We start from the raw sequence: 15,094 nt of genomic DNA, 5'->3' as shown, positions 1-15,094 counted from the left end.
CCTCAAACTTTAAAAGAAAGGTATTTACCTTTTGGTAATCTTTTTAAGCCTTAATAGATATGGATTCCACTGAAGTGGTTGCAATGAATCTCACCCCTAAATGTTTATTTAAGATAAAATATGAGACATTTCTTCCCTGCAGCTACTCATTGGCGGCATAGGACGTCCTGCCCCCTGACACGCACTGAAGACGTTCTTTGGTGACTCTATTGCTGTGTGATGTGATTGGTAAGCTCGGGGGCTACGTCCTTGGTTAAACTAAGATGAGTAATTGAGAGTATAGTTTGAGGTTTGAGACTCTCCCCTCTCACTTTTTTCACTTTTTTTGTATGATAATTTAGAATTACTAATCTACTTCTTTGATTAACATGACTGGTAATGTGGTATTATATGCCTAGTCCTAGATATACCACCATGTCTGGAAGTCTAGGTATAAGTATTAGGTTGGGTCTTTTTTTCTAATAGACTTAGGTCTTGCTGAACGTAGATTCCTTCTTGCTGTGGTCATGTTGTTGAGCCCCTGTTGTTGGGCAACAAATTTAACTTGTCTAAACGTTTTTGTGGTGACAATACGGTTACACACATTTTTTGTAAATATACATATATATATATATCTTTTCCAGATCCCTTGGTTTCTGCACAGTCATGATGAAAATGGTCCTGATGAAGGCAGCTTAAGCTGCCGAAACGCGCGTAGACCTGCGACGGGAGCCTTAAGTGACATCTTGGCCCAACTCCTTTTAGCGTTGTCAACTTGCTAAAATAGCAATTCAGTTCCTTTTCACCATCTTAGTTTGGAGTTTGAGTGTGGTATGATTGTTAGCACGTGAGTGTGTTGAGAGACATGAGTGTTACCAAGGGTTATTATTAAATAATTTTGTATGTTGTATATAGAATTCTTTCTGTTGTAGATATTTATGATTTAATTGTACTTGTCTTGAAATTTTTGATATGAATTGAAAAATGTATGTCTTGTGAATTCTGATTGATAACAGAACTCATATGAATTGAAAGATAAAAAGAGAAAAATAAATTTTTATACGTTTTGAATAAATTCAGTATTTTTCTATTTCTTGTCACCTGATTAGATATTTATAAACTTAGTTGCATAATTGAATTAGTAGGCCACCGCAGGAACGTTTTCACATTAGAATTGTTGCTTATTCCCCTCTGTTCCTGGGCCACAACTTATTTTTCGAGGGGGTCCCGTCTTACATGTTGCTAACATTCGCAGTTCTTTAACTGTGGGATTTCTGTTCTTTCAATTGCTCTTCCCTTTGTATAGGTTTTTTTGTAATGTCTGGATTGAATTTTTGTTGCTCAGTTCAGGTAGCTCACATGTGACCACATTGTAGGATTGTGAATCAGGTGCTGAGATTATACTCTCAAACCTCTTGGTTCAGCCCTAGCGATCGTAGTTTTATACCTTGGCGTGGTATAAATAATCATTGCATCATTATGGATAGCCTTCAGACTTTTGGATTTACCGATGATGACTTTAATACACTTATGGGGAAATTGGCGGGTGATGGTGGTCCTGCCCCCTCTCACCAATTAGGGAATAGTGAATGGCAGAACCTCCTTAACATGCGTAAGAGATTAAAACGTATAGAATCGCATGCATTTTACATGTTTGAATACCTTAAAGTGGGGGTTATCCCTTCAGGTTTGAGAGTTCGGAATGCTCCCGCACTCTTTGTCGACATCAAAAAGTTCCTGGAGCGGTGGTCTCTTATCTCGAACCGCTGCTCCAGGGACTGGATGATGCTGATAATTGAAACAGCTAAGGACGTAGCATCCACTCTCCTACAGGAGATAAGTGACCTTGAGGAAAAACTCAGTGCATCCACAGCAGTGGAAGAAGGTAAGAACTGTCTTGAGAAAATCAAATTGGAGATGAAAGACTTTGAGACATACCTTACCAATAAAAAGATGGAGAAGCTAAAGAAAGATGTTAGGTGGTTCGCCAAAGAAAAAATCTATCCCTACCTAACCCCCAGTTACTATCAGGAAGTACCACAAAGCAATCAAACAACTAATTATAACGGACACTCGGGTAGGAGATACACCAATTTCTCAGACTCAGGGTCCTCTGGTTCTGAAGGTGACAACTATCAGGACAGTAATTATGGTTTCTCAAACCCTGGTCCTTTTAGGGGCAGATCTAACCAACGACCATTTCATGGGAGGGGTTTTTTACCCCGGGGCCAATTCAGAGGGAGGAATGTCCGGTGGCAGGACCAAGCAGCACATACTCAAATGAACCCTCAACCTCCACAGCAATATGTGCGGACGCGCAACCAACAGTATTGGTGGTAGGAGACCTAGAGATATCCAACTCTGGATCCGCTCAGGACTTACCTATCTATAATTTATCCACGACGAGTCTTAAACCTGAAGATGTTAAAGTTCTAAGTAGGGGTCTCTCCTTCGTCCCCAGTATCCATCTTAACAAATTTAAACTACATCAGGACCTTTTCGCCTTCTTTCGTAAAGTCAGACTTCATAAATTCTTTTCTGACCGGCCACCGAGTGAGGACGACAACAATATGTCTGGATGCAAACCACCATCGACTTTCACACCCACACTGGATATGGTAGGTACTGAAGTTCGCATCTTTGAAAAGCAGGTCCTCCAAGATATTGCACGAGTTATAAAAAACCCCTACAAACCGACATCCAACCTCTCCCCTCTGGAAACCTCTTCCTTGAATGTATTGAGAAATAACCCATCAATTGTCATCAAACCTTGCGACAAAGGTGGAGGGATTGCGGTATTCGATAAGGAGAGTTATGACGACAAAATGTTGGAAATGTTGGCAGTGTCTGAACACTACAGACCGGCACAACGCAGGGAAGTGGAAAGACTTAACAAACAGATTCAGGAAATGACCCAGATGGCATTTAGAGATGGCTTCATTTGTGAGGATGAATATGACTTCCTCAATAGAGCAGCCCCCATTACTCCTGTGCTTTATGGCCTGCCTAAGACGCACAAATCAGAAACAAACCCTCCCATGCGTCCCATAGTTTCGACTATTGGCTCTAGCACAGAGCCACTGTCGAAATATGTGGACAGATTTCTGTGTCCATTAACTCAGAAGTATGCCTCATACATTCGTGACACAGGGGACATAATTCAGAAAATAGAGGGTCTACCTTTCAACCCTGAGACGGACATCCTCGTGACGCTCGACATTGAGGCATTGTACACCAACATTCCTCAATGTCGGGCGTTACGGGCGGTCTCCGATCTCTTGAGAAGATATCCATCTGATCGCCCGGATGCCTTCATTCTCCAATGTTTGGAGATTGTGCTGATGAACAATTACTTCGAGTATAACGGTAAAACTTTCAAGCAAATTATGGGAACATCTATGGGGGCTTCTTGTGCCCCCAGTGTGGCTAATATATTCATGGGAGAATGGGAACTCCAAAATATTTACAATGAATTAGCCCCCTTTTTTGAGAATATTTCTGTTTGGAAGCGTTTTATTGATGACATTTTTTTCATTTGGAGTGGATCGGACGAACTTCTACGAACTTTCTTTCTTTGGCTTAATGCGAGTGACAGTAACCTAAGATTCACTATGAACTATAGCACCTGTAAGGTAGCCTTCCTAGACATTAACATCGAAGGAACCAACGGATTTTTGACAGTTAGCCTATTTAGGAAAGATACGGCGAAGAATACTATCTTGGAGTATAACAGCTTTCACCCCAACTGTCAAAAGGACTCCGTGCCTTTCGGCGAATTCTTACGAATTCGCCGTAACTGCACAGATATTGCGTCTTTTCACTTACATGGAGATGCACTTAAGGAGAGACTGCTGAAGAGGGGCTATCCGCATCGTCTGGTGCGGCACGCGTACAAAAGAGCCAAATACTACGATAGGTCCGCACTCCTACTGGGCAACGCACGAGTCAAACAAGATCGGATCACGTGTGTGATCGATCATTCTACTCTGAATTTCAAGATCCGCAATATCATCAATAAAAATTGGAGAATTCTGAATACCGATGAGAATGCCACGGCACTCCCTCTCCCTATGCTTGCATATAGGAGAAATAGAAATTTACGGGACATGTTGGTGCATTCGAGACCTCTCGCTAAAAATGCTCAATCTAACAACCAGTCCTCTATTACAGGCTTACCAATAATTGTGGGTAATCACAGGTGTGGTTCCTGCCACGCGTGTGACTCAGCCATTGTATCGGACACGATAATATACAATGAAAAGCACATCAAACTGCGATTCTTGACCAACTGTCGCAGTAGAAATATCGTGTACATCATCTTCTGTGGTTGTGGCCTGGCTTATGTAGGTGAGACGGGTCGCGAGTTCCGCGTCCGTCTCAGCGAACATAAGTCCGCAATCAGAACGAAAAAAGTGTCAGCCCCCTTAGTTCAACACTGTCTGGAGAAATCTCATACAGAAAATGAGATAAAATGGTGTATCCTAGAAAAAGTGACCCCTAAATCAGGTCAAGCTAATGAGATTACACGCAAGAAACGGGAAACATTTTGGATTTACCTCTTGGACAGTGTGAAATGTGGATTAAATGAGGAACTTGCATGGCATGTGACTAAATAAACACCCCTGAGATACCTGAGATACATCTGTGCTGGCTCTGATATGAAATTCTGATTCTGACCCCCTCACAAGGCTGCTTTCACTCAAAACTGTCACTCCAGCTTAATTGCAGCTTTAGAGATTTTTACTTTGACACCTCTCACAATTATGGAATTATAATCCCGAGTTTACTAATTCGGTTTCAGAGAATGATCACCATATTGAAATTTTGGAGCCCTGCGACAATGTGTATTTCTCGATGATAGGGTCCATTATTTCGATTTGTCCCTTTTTGCTTTGACTAAATTAATTATATTTTTCTCAGAACAACAGTACTCTTAATCCTTTTTAATATGTCGTCCACAGCCCTGTCGGATGCCCCTTAGCTTCCACAGTTGGGGTAATTGGTTTAGATAGTCCTACCTTTATTTTTCGTAGTGGGTTGGATTGCATCAACAAATAGAAACTGTGCTCGCTACCCAGTCCCTCTGCTATGTCTAGTGGGTGAAGCATCGACACTGCGTACACAGAAAGCGACCCCACGTGATAATATCAGCCCTATAGGATCCGCTTTAAAACCTAGGATCAGTCGAGGTCAGGAAATCTCCGGCGGAGGAGGCTTCGTGCGGTGTGAATATACGGCTCCTAACTGCGGTCTGCATAGGGTAAGTGAACCTCCACGTTTAGGATAACGAGACCCGCTCGAGTAATTTTTTTCCCAAGTCTAAACTACCGGCATTTCCGGCTGCTCGTCAGTTACATCCATGCCTCGGCTGTGCCGGACTGACATGCCTCGAACAGCTGTGTAATTTTAAGGGATACATATTGAGCTCGAGTAATTTTTTCCTAAGTCTTAACTACCGGCATTCCCGGCTGCTCGTCAGTTACATCTATGCCTCGGCTGTGCCGGACTGACATGCCTCGAGCAGTTGCGTAATCTTAAGGGAAACATATTTATCATAGCTCGGCCAGTCCTGTACGTTTATTACAGTGCATAAACGCCGATATGTATCCTGAGCCAGCAAGCACTTAGGCCACTAACTATATGCCTACCATCATACAACATATCAGGGAGAGGCTTGCTTTTTACAGCAAATGTCTGGATACTCTGAGTTACGCCGCATCGACAGGGCACACTAACGTGTTCTTATTCCACCTTGCAGGGGGCTGACTGTGGAACAACCTCAAAACATATATAAAGGACCCCTCACGGACATTGAAGTAAGATCATGCTGCATACTAGGATGTACTTGTGGATATCGGTGTCAGCTTAGACAGGGCTTATGTGTGATAGCGACTTTAAAAGGGATTATTCACTACAAATTTCTTTTCCTATTATGATTACAGACTATGGTGCAATACATGCCAGCTGATCGTTGAAGCCCCAAGCCTCCCCCTAACCACAACCTTCTGTAAATAAGCCGTAAATCTTCTCAGAAAGTTAATAAGTTCCTCAAACTTTAAAAGAAAGGTATTTACCTTTTGGTAATCTTTTTAAGCCTTAATAGATATGGATTCCACTGAAGTGGTTGCAATGAATCTCACCCCTAAATGTTTATTTAAGATAAAATATGAGACATTTCTTCCCTGCAGCTACTCATTGGCGGCATAGGACGTCCTGCCCCCTGACACGCACTGAAGACGTTCTTTGGTGACTCTATTGCTGTGTGATGTGATTGGTAAGCTCGGGGGCTACGTCCTTGGTTAAACTAAGATGAGTAATTGAGAGTATAGTTTGAGGTTTGAGACTCTCCCCTCTCACTTTTTTCACTTTTTTTGTATGATAATTTAGAATTACTAATCTACTTCTTTGATTAACATGACTGGTAATGTGGTATTATATGCCTAGTCCTAGATATACCACCATGTCTGGAAGTCTAGGTATAAGTATTAGGTTGGGTCTTTTTTTCTAATAGACTTAGGTCTTGCTGAACGTAGATTCCTTCTTGCTGTGGTCATGTTGTTGAGCCCCTGTTGTTGGGCAACAAATTTAACTTGTCTAAACGTTTTTGTGGTGACAATACGGTTACACACATTTTTTGTAAATATACATATATATATATATCTTTTCCAGATCCCTTGGTTTCTGCACAGTCATGATGAAAATGGTCCTGATGAAGGCAGCTTAAGCTGCCGAAACGCGCGTAGACCTGCGATGGGAGCCTTAAGTGACATCTTGGCCCAACTCCTTTTAGCGTTGTCAACTTGCTAAAATAGCAATTCAGTTCCTTTTCACCATCTTAGTTTGGAGTTTGAGTGTGGTATGATTGTTAGCACGTGAGTGTGTTGAGAGACATGAGTGTTACCAAGGGTTATTATTAAATAATTTTGTATGTTGTATATAGAATTCTTTCTGTTGTAGATATTTATGATTTAATTGTACTTGTCTTGAAATTTTTGATATGAATTGAAAAATGTATGTCTTGTGAATTCTGATTGATAACAGAACTCATATGAATTGAAAGATAAAAAGAGAAAAATAAATTTTTATACGTTTTGAATAAATTCAGTATTTTTCTATTTCTTGTCACCTGATTAGATATTTATAAACTTAGTTGCATAATTGAATTAGTAGGCCACCGCAGGAACGTTTTCACATTAGAATTGTTGCTTATTCCCCTCTGTTCCTGGGCCACAACTTATTTTTCGAGGGGGTCCCGTCTTACATGTTGCTCATAAAGTAATGAAAACCATGGCCAACCAGTTAATAGACCAAAAAAATGCAAAGCACCTTGGAAACCTGATTTGACTGATTAAATGAAATGAAGGGAACAAAGGTTCAAGGAGGAGAGCTTCACAGGTAGGCAACTGAGGCCCAGATTTACAAAATTCTCATGTAATGCAGCGCAGCAGCCAAAAATGTTGCACTGCATTGCTTGAGAAGGAGAGAGCAGGAGAGCAAAATACTTACAGACATATGCCACTCTCCTCTCCTCTATCTAGCGCTGGTGCAGAAATGTGCCTCCAAGCCCTATGCACATACCTTTGCGCCAATGTGCAAGGGTACTTGAGCGAGGAGAGGTGAGGAGAGCACCATATGTCCGTAAATATGGCGCTCTCCAGCTCTCGCCTTCTCACGCAGCGCAGCGAAGTATTTGCGGCTGCTGCACAGTGTGAGAAACTAGTAAATCTTCCCCTTAAACACAAATCACAGAAGACCTTGTTAGTTTTAATCTTAAGAGATCCCATGATATTCAACAAGCTTACTTTACTTGTCTTTTGGGAGAGGAGACCTTTGAAACCTTGCAGTCATTCTGTAGCTGGATTTTCACAAACGAAGCTCAGAGAAGAAAAATAGAGGTTCTATAAAATGTTTAATATTATTTTATTATGTTTATAACACTGTATAAAACACTACCCATATGCTTTCTAGAAAAAGTGCATGTCTTTCACTTTTTTCTCAAACGAAATGCCAGAAAAAATCCCCCCCTTTCCCCCTAAATATCCAATGATTAATCGGTATTTCACAAAGTGCATCATATCGTATATGCAAATACGTCTATCTTCTAGGCATTGCATTATAAAGACAGATTATTTTAATCATTTATGGTTTCAATATTTTCCCTAATGTTCTTCCTTAATCGCACTTGACATGCTTTTCTTCTATTTAATCTATCACAGAGATGCCGCTCTAGTCCCAAATGTATTTAAAGCAAAACAAACAATTAGTGGCCTATTCTGCAAACGTGACTTCGCAATGTATATCTCTAGCATTTGTTCAAGAATACTCTATTTTAAATTAACATGTAATCTATTGATAATTATTTTTTCCTTATACACGATTGTATCACGAGAAAGGATTTATGTAAGGTAGGTTTTAGGTTATTTTACCAGCAGACTCAATTGTTCATCACTGGGAGCAAAAGGGGGAGAAGGAAACAGGCTTCGGTGCAATAAAAGTGAAGATGTATCTAGTGTTTCATTCAAAAACCTCTTGGGATTTAGAATATTATTTAATAAAACACCTTTCTTACAGTGAATCTACATGCAAATTGAAATTGGTAACATGACTGAGCTATCAATCTGGAATGTCGGCAAACAAGCAGCACACACTGGCAGGCAATTACCTGTTGCCATATTGAATCTATAGATGGACCATAAAACTACTCTTGCAGCATAGATACATCGAAACTGTTGTACTTTCCAAGGCCATCAGTCTCAATATTTTTTTGGCCCCAAAGTAACCGCTGTCAATACTGAAAAACGTGCTTGGCTGTATGTGTGCGACTTACCCAAACGATATCCACTCATATTGTGTTCTAATATTTATATTGCAAATCAACATCAATAACTATTGTGTGTAGAAAATGAAACGATTTAGGGAGAGTCTGCATTTTGGTAAATTATATGATTTCACCTAATCATCATACCCAAAGAAAATTCTGATTTGGAAATTCCTATTCCTATTATAGGGAGTCCTAATTTACTCCCACCGAACAAAAAAACAACGTCCTTATTAAATATTAAAAGCAGAGAAGAAGGCATATTTAATTGCATGCAAGTAGATACATATCTGGTGTTGTCTGTGCCAAGGGACATGGTGTAGCATATTGCGATGAACTGTTTTACATCGGGCTTCGACTGAGGTGGTATTCTTCTGTTTTGAAGGGACAAACTGTAACTTAGTGAATTGGGTCTGTCGAAAATTAAGAGTTGTAATAATGTGCAGAAAAGCACATCTGTGCAGCCTTAAATGAAAATAAAATGTATTTATATGTATAACAGTTGTTTAATCAACCATATTTACTTGTACTAGGCCTCAAATGGTTAAAGCTTCATTGCCTGACAAGCTGACTTGACTAGAAACCCCAAATGTACATCACATGTTTATTTCTTGACCTTTCCATTAAAACCTTTTTCATAATTAATAATAGTTGCATAACTGTTTTCAAATATTTCCAAAGAGTGCTTATATGTAAACAAAGGTCTCTGTTAACATATTATTAGAAATTCGTCTTTTAATGGAGTAGTGAAGAGTTCAAATATGAAGATGCAGTATTCTTAAAGAGAATACATGGTTGCTGTGCTAAATGTTTTAATTTTTGTTGTAATGATGTTTCAGCTTCTACATAGACCATTATTAAACACATGAATACATTTGATATATTGAAAGTTATAAATGTAGTTTATATGCGGGAAGCAGACCTGAAATGGAGAATGACCTAGAATGAAACGTTGAACTGATGCAGCTTAGTTGCAAACTCAACACTGTTGCCTGTAGAATATTGTATTTCTGTGAGAAGATGGGGAGTGAGCCTGTTCCCATGAAAGCATTGAGAGCTGACTGGCTGGCTGAAGGAGGAAGAAGACTGCAAGCTGCAATATTGATAAAACGTGTTGTCTGCAATAGAGCATGTTCCAACAGTAGGTCAACACATATTTTCCACACTCTTTTCAGGACACTTGTCCAGTTCCATTTACCCAGAGCAAGATTTTATGTCACAAGGTTCTATGTCACATTGCCCCGCGGCTCTCTGAGTTTCTTGAACCACTCTTTATGGGAAGCTCTGCGACTGACTTTAATTTTGAAGCTTTATGCATTTCTCTCACTCTTTTGAACAAAAACTCTTAATGGGTTCCACTTCTGGCTGACTTAATTTTCTCCTCATTATTAGAAGAGAGAATATTTTGTTTATGGAATGAGCTTTATTGCACTTATTACATTATCAGATTAACTAATATTGATTTATGTTAATCTATTGATAATAATACATATTAACATGTGACCTTAATGAAGATGATGTACTAAACTTTTGATTAATAAAACTCTTTAACTCATACCAAACTCTCATTAATGGCTACAAATAGATTAGTTATTGTTGTTATAACCTATGTGATGAGCAGCTCCTGATCTTCTCTAAAACAACGAAAAAGATCCAGCACAAACAAATAGCAAGCAACAGGACTAATCCCAATGCTGTAAAACTGAGACTTTTAAATTAAAAACCATGTCTGCCACTCCATCAAACTTGGTAGCAGAAGGAAGGTTTATGTTATGAGAAAGGACCCATAAATATTTACCCCGAGTTAGAGTAATGAGCAAGTTCTATAGCTCAAAGCCCAGAATTTGAAGACTGGCAAGGTGCAGTTTCAAAGTTGGTGGCTGTATTGGCAGTCTTGCCAAGTACGATGTATCAGGCGTTAGACTAACGCATTTATGTGTGGTGCTCTGCCTCCCTGCACTGAAATGCATTGTAACACATATTAATGCTCTGAAACTACAGTGAGTGGCCAAAACAGGCTGCTGCCAGCTCACGGCTGTGGCCTGCTCCCGCTGCCCATGCAGGCTTGCCAGTGCACCGCCAACAGTGAGGCTCACAGTTGTGCTACTACAAGGTATTATTTTACATGCCTGCAGTCATGATTTCCGCTGCGGCACCACTGAGACACTACAACCTGATTAAAGGCCCGGCTGGGGTTGTGACCAATACCAAGACACCCTGGTAATGGTCTCCCCAAATGGTTGTCTTAACTGGCTGTGGTGGCACGAGGGATGTGACTTCATGTCCTGCTGGGAGTCACGTGTGGAAGAGAAGGTAGTCCGGCAGACTGGTTGGCAGCATGGCGCAGCTACTGCTGAGGGACTGCTGTTTGTGGGTGTCGCCGACAATAATGGAGATCGGATGGCCGCTCAAAGCACTGCAGCTCTCACCTACAGCCCGACCAGGCGGCCGCTCTGTGGGCCCGTTGGGGCCAGGGGGATAATTTCTGGCCTCTGGCAATGATTATCTTTGGGCAGTGGGCCCTCATGGCCGAGCAAGGGACAGTGAGTGTACTAAACTATGCAGTGACAGAGTTTTCACCCTCACTGAGTGGTTGCAACACTGGCTGCAATCCCAGCCAGGAGAGGCAGATTACTGCAGGAGGATCACTGGCGGCCAGCTCGAGCTGCCCAGTCTGTTTTCCGACACACCGGAAGACCACGTTGCTGGCTGGCTCTGAAGATCAAGAACTGTACACAGAAAGTAAGTTGTGTACCCAGTTACTGGACTTTAAGTATTTGTCACTTAACTTTCCAAGTTTTTATATTATAATGATCAAATAAATGTCAGACAGAGCACATGATCTTGTTGTTCAGGGCCCACCACCAATTAGGGAACTTTAAAGCCCCATCTCAGCCCGCACAGACCCCATGAAGGACACGTTATGCCCGACATGATAGACTAAAAGAGTTGGGGTGGCGAGAGAGTCAGTTGGCAGACCTGGGCATCACTGCACTGCAAAGATGCTTTTGTTTTCACATTCAGAAGATCTGATCAGGTTTTGGCTTAGGTGCGGTCGTGCAGGGCTGGCTGTCCATTTCATCCTTCTGAGGTTAATTGTTGCACCATCAATTAGACAAAGAAGCACTAGAATCCCGTGCCTGTAAATAACTTTTCAGCTCTCATATGGACAATTATTCCACAATGTCATTCAGTTTGTAGCTGATAAACAGATATATGGCTAAAGTTTACTTGTTTCATTGCTGGAGTTCCTTACATCACATACATTAAACTGCCTAATAAAATGGTGCAATTAATTACATGTAGCATACTGAGAAACTTTTGTTTTCATTGGACTTTACAGAGGTGCATGTATTGACTAGGGCTCCCATCCCTGCTATTGGGGTGATTGTCACTCGCATCACTCAGAGCAGAGGCCCCAGAGTCCAGATAATCATGCTCTCTCGATTTTGCAGGCAGAGGGGGCGGGCCTCTTATTGGCTGGCAAACTAAGTGTGTTTTGTTTTTCTGCCGGCCTGCTCAGCAACACTTGAACCAGTGCATGTGTTCAAGCTCACACATCATGCTGGGGCCATGTCCCAGAGAGACCTTTGTGAGAGAGGCCCTGGAGTGATCTTAAGCATGCTGCAGGCAGCATAAATAATTACAAGGTAGGAGGAGGCCTCCCACCCCCAGCAACACATATCATCATGACCAGTCCAGCTTCTCAAAGCTTTCAGTGAGCTGGGGCCTCACGCACATCCTACTTGAGCTGGGTCCCACCATGTGAGAGAGATACCCTGGAATGATGCTCCAAGAAGACTGCAACAACATTAGGAGGGAAGAGCCAGAGGCCGGGCCCAGTCTGAGTTAAGAGCTGGAAGGTCAGATCTCATCTGTTTCTGCCGGCCGGAGCAACGCAGATGTCCAGACCAGGTCCAATGTTTTCCTCCCTCAGTGTGCCCAAGCCTGGGCCTGCCCCCTCCCCAGAATTGTTGCTGTCAGCATAGAACAAAACGTCCTCAACAAGTGTTTAGAACACATGCTCTGAGCCAGGGAGAGTTGAAGAGGTGGTGCTTTAAGCCTTATCTGCAACACAACCAACTGTGACTCAAGACAGACTAACTTCCACTTTGCCACTACAGTCGCTGAGTGCAGCCATTTGAGCCAGTGAGTGACTGACTTTGTGTGGCCTTGGGTGACTAGCAGGAAGTAGATTTTCTCTGACCAAGCAAGGCCATCAGCAGCTGCTTTATTTTATATTTCTCCTCTAGGTGTAGCAGTTAGCATTGTGACTGAGCAATTAACAGTTCTGAGGTGATTTCAATGTGCCAACTACTGAAAGTACACTCTGAATGTTCAAACACAGAAAGGGGTTATATGTTAAGATCACTGTACCTGCATATTACTAATGATGTTTGAGGAGGTTAGCTTTAATTCTTACAAGTCCTTCTTTTGTGCTTGTTTATTTGTGCAACTAGCTTCTGTCGCAGGGTGGGGCCCTGGTTCACACAGCAAGTAATGTCAAGATAATTCAGTGTGAACATAAATGTTCATTGCAAGATCAGTGTTTTTATTTTAGTGGCAGTTTTCAGCAGGCAGCCCAGAGGGTTAAGGCAGGCGGCCCAGAGGGTTATTATCCCTGCTGCAAACATGAACCACATGTTTTAGCAGAAGTGTGCATTTTGATGTTAGCTGAGGTTTCACAACCAGATCATGAGACACCTGTTCTGTTCACTTGTGGAACTTCTGTCCTGGCTGTACCTGATGCTCACCCTGATGGTGCTTTGTTTAAATGAGAATGGGGCTTCATCCTTTATGTACCTCGGAGTTTTCATACAACAACAAAAATGTCAAGATAACTAATGGAGTGCTGCAGCAAGATGGGCATTTTGTCTAGTGACAGTTTTCACAAACGATTATGAAGCATTTGTTTTACCAGAACTGTGTATTTTATTAGCTTAGCTGTGAGTTACTGCATTTCACACTGAAAAATCATTTTCTTTATTGTGGAATTTGTGTACATGGCAGGTGAGCTAATGAGGTGGAGGTCACATGGTTTGTATAAGTGTCCTCAGCCTATCTACAAATATGTCAAATGAAGCACCTCTCATGGTCCAGTAACTGTGCCTAAGGCTGTGGTTAACCCCTTCCATGCTCATGACGGAACGGTTCCGTCATGAGCATCGGTCGAGCTGTGCTTATGACGCAACCGTTCCGTCAGGACCACGCCTGGTTCTATTAGAGCTCAGCACCGGGGGGGAATCGGCGCCGCACAGAAGGGGTTAATCATGTTACAGGCTTCCCTGCCATTGCAATGAATACAATGCCCTTGTTAAACTTCTGCCGAGTCTACGTCTTTATGTGGAAACTTGTTGTATACATGTCTTGTTTGATAAAGGTATAGAAGGATTTTTCCAAAAATACTTAATTGTGAGAAGAGAGTGCCTGCTTAAGTAATACATTTTACTCTTATGCTGACACAGATGTAGTTTGAGTTTAACTGTCTGTCACCCCTAAGCTTGGCTAGTTTTGGTAAAGTTTAATATTGCTTGTTTCTATATGGTGAAAGAAAGCCACAAGTCCCAGAATGCAGTGTGTTAGCTAAACAAAAGTAGAGTACTAGGTGAAGGCATCCATGATTGTAAGGCTGCCTTCACAATGGTCAGCACTTTAATATCACAGCAATCACGTAGTGAGCACATTGGGTGCAAATTAACATTGCAGTATCAATATATTGTGGTGGTATTTCCCAAGGTGTGTCATTGTATTTACCAGTCTTTTTCTCTCTTTGCCTTTGAGCTGTGGCACAGTAGGAGATGCAAGTGGATGAGAAGTAGCTGGTATCAATACAGAGGCTTAATATATCTCAGCCTTCAACCCAGGATTTCTTCCATGTCTCCCATGATCTTGAGCTTCATTGAATTCAATTTGCTAACACCATATTATAATGTTAATTTGTGTTGTTATAGTGCATTCTGTGTTCTAACCGCCATATTAAATCTGGACCAGTAAATTCAAATTGTGTTTTTTTGTGTATTTTTAAAGATATTCATAGCCCACCATCTTTGCAGTGAGTGCATGATAGACCCAAGAAATCCTTGTAGGACTACGCTGAACAGGATCAGCCACTGCACAGCAGAACAGGGTCAGCGACACACCAGGCGAACTGTGAGTACCAAACTCCTAACTTTAGGCTTTTCTGTGTACCACAGATACAGACACATTAGTATTAGTGAAACAGCATGCTTTAGTATTTCCAGAGGGCAGAACAGATCAGTGGCCTGAATTGAAAACAGGTCTGACTTATAAGAAAAG

The sequence above is a fragment of the Lissotriton vulgaris genome, chromosome 1_1 (genome assembly GCF_964263255.1).
Source record: "Lissotriton vulgaris chromosome 1_1, aLisVul1.2, whole genome shotgun sequence".
In the NCBI taxonomy this organism is placed as follows: domain Eukaryota; kingdom Metazoa; phylum Chordata; class Amphibia; order Caudata; family Salamandridae; genus Lissotriton; species Lissotriton vulgaris.
Note: the sequence above shows the minus strand (reverse complement) of the source record.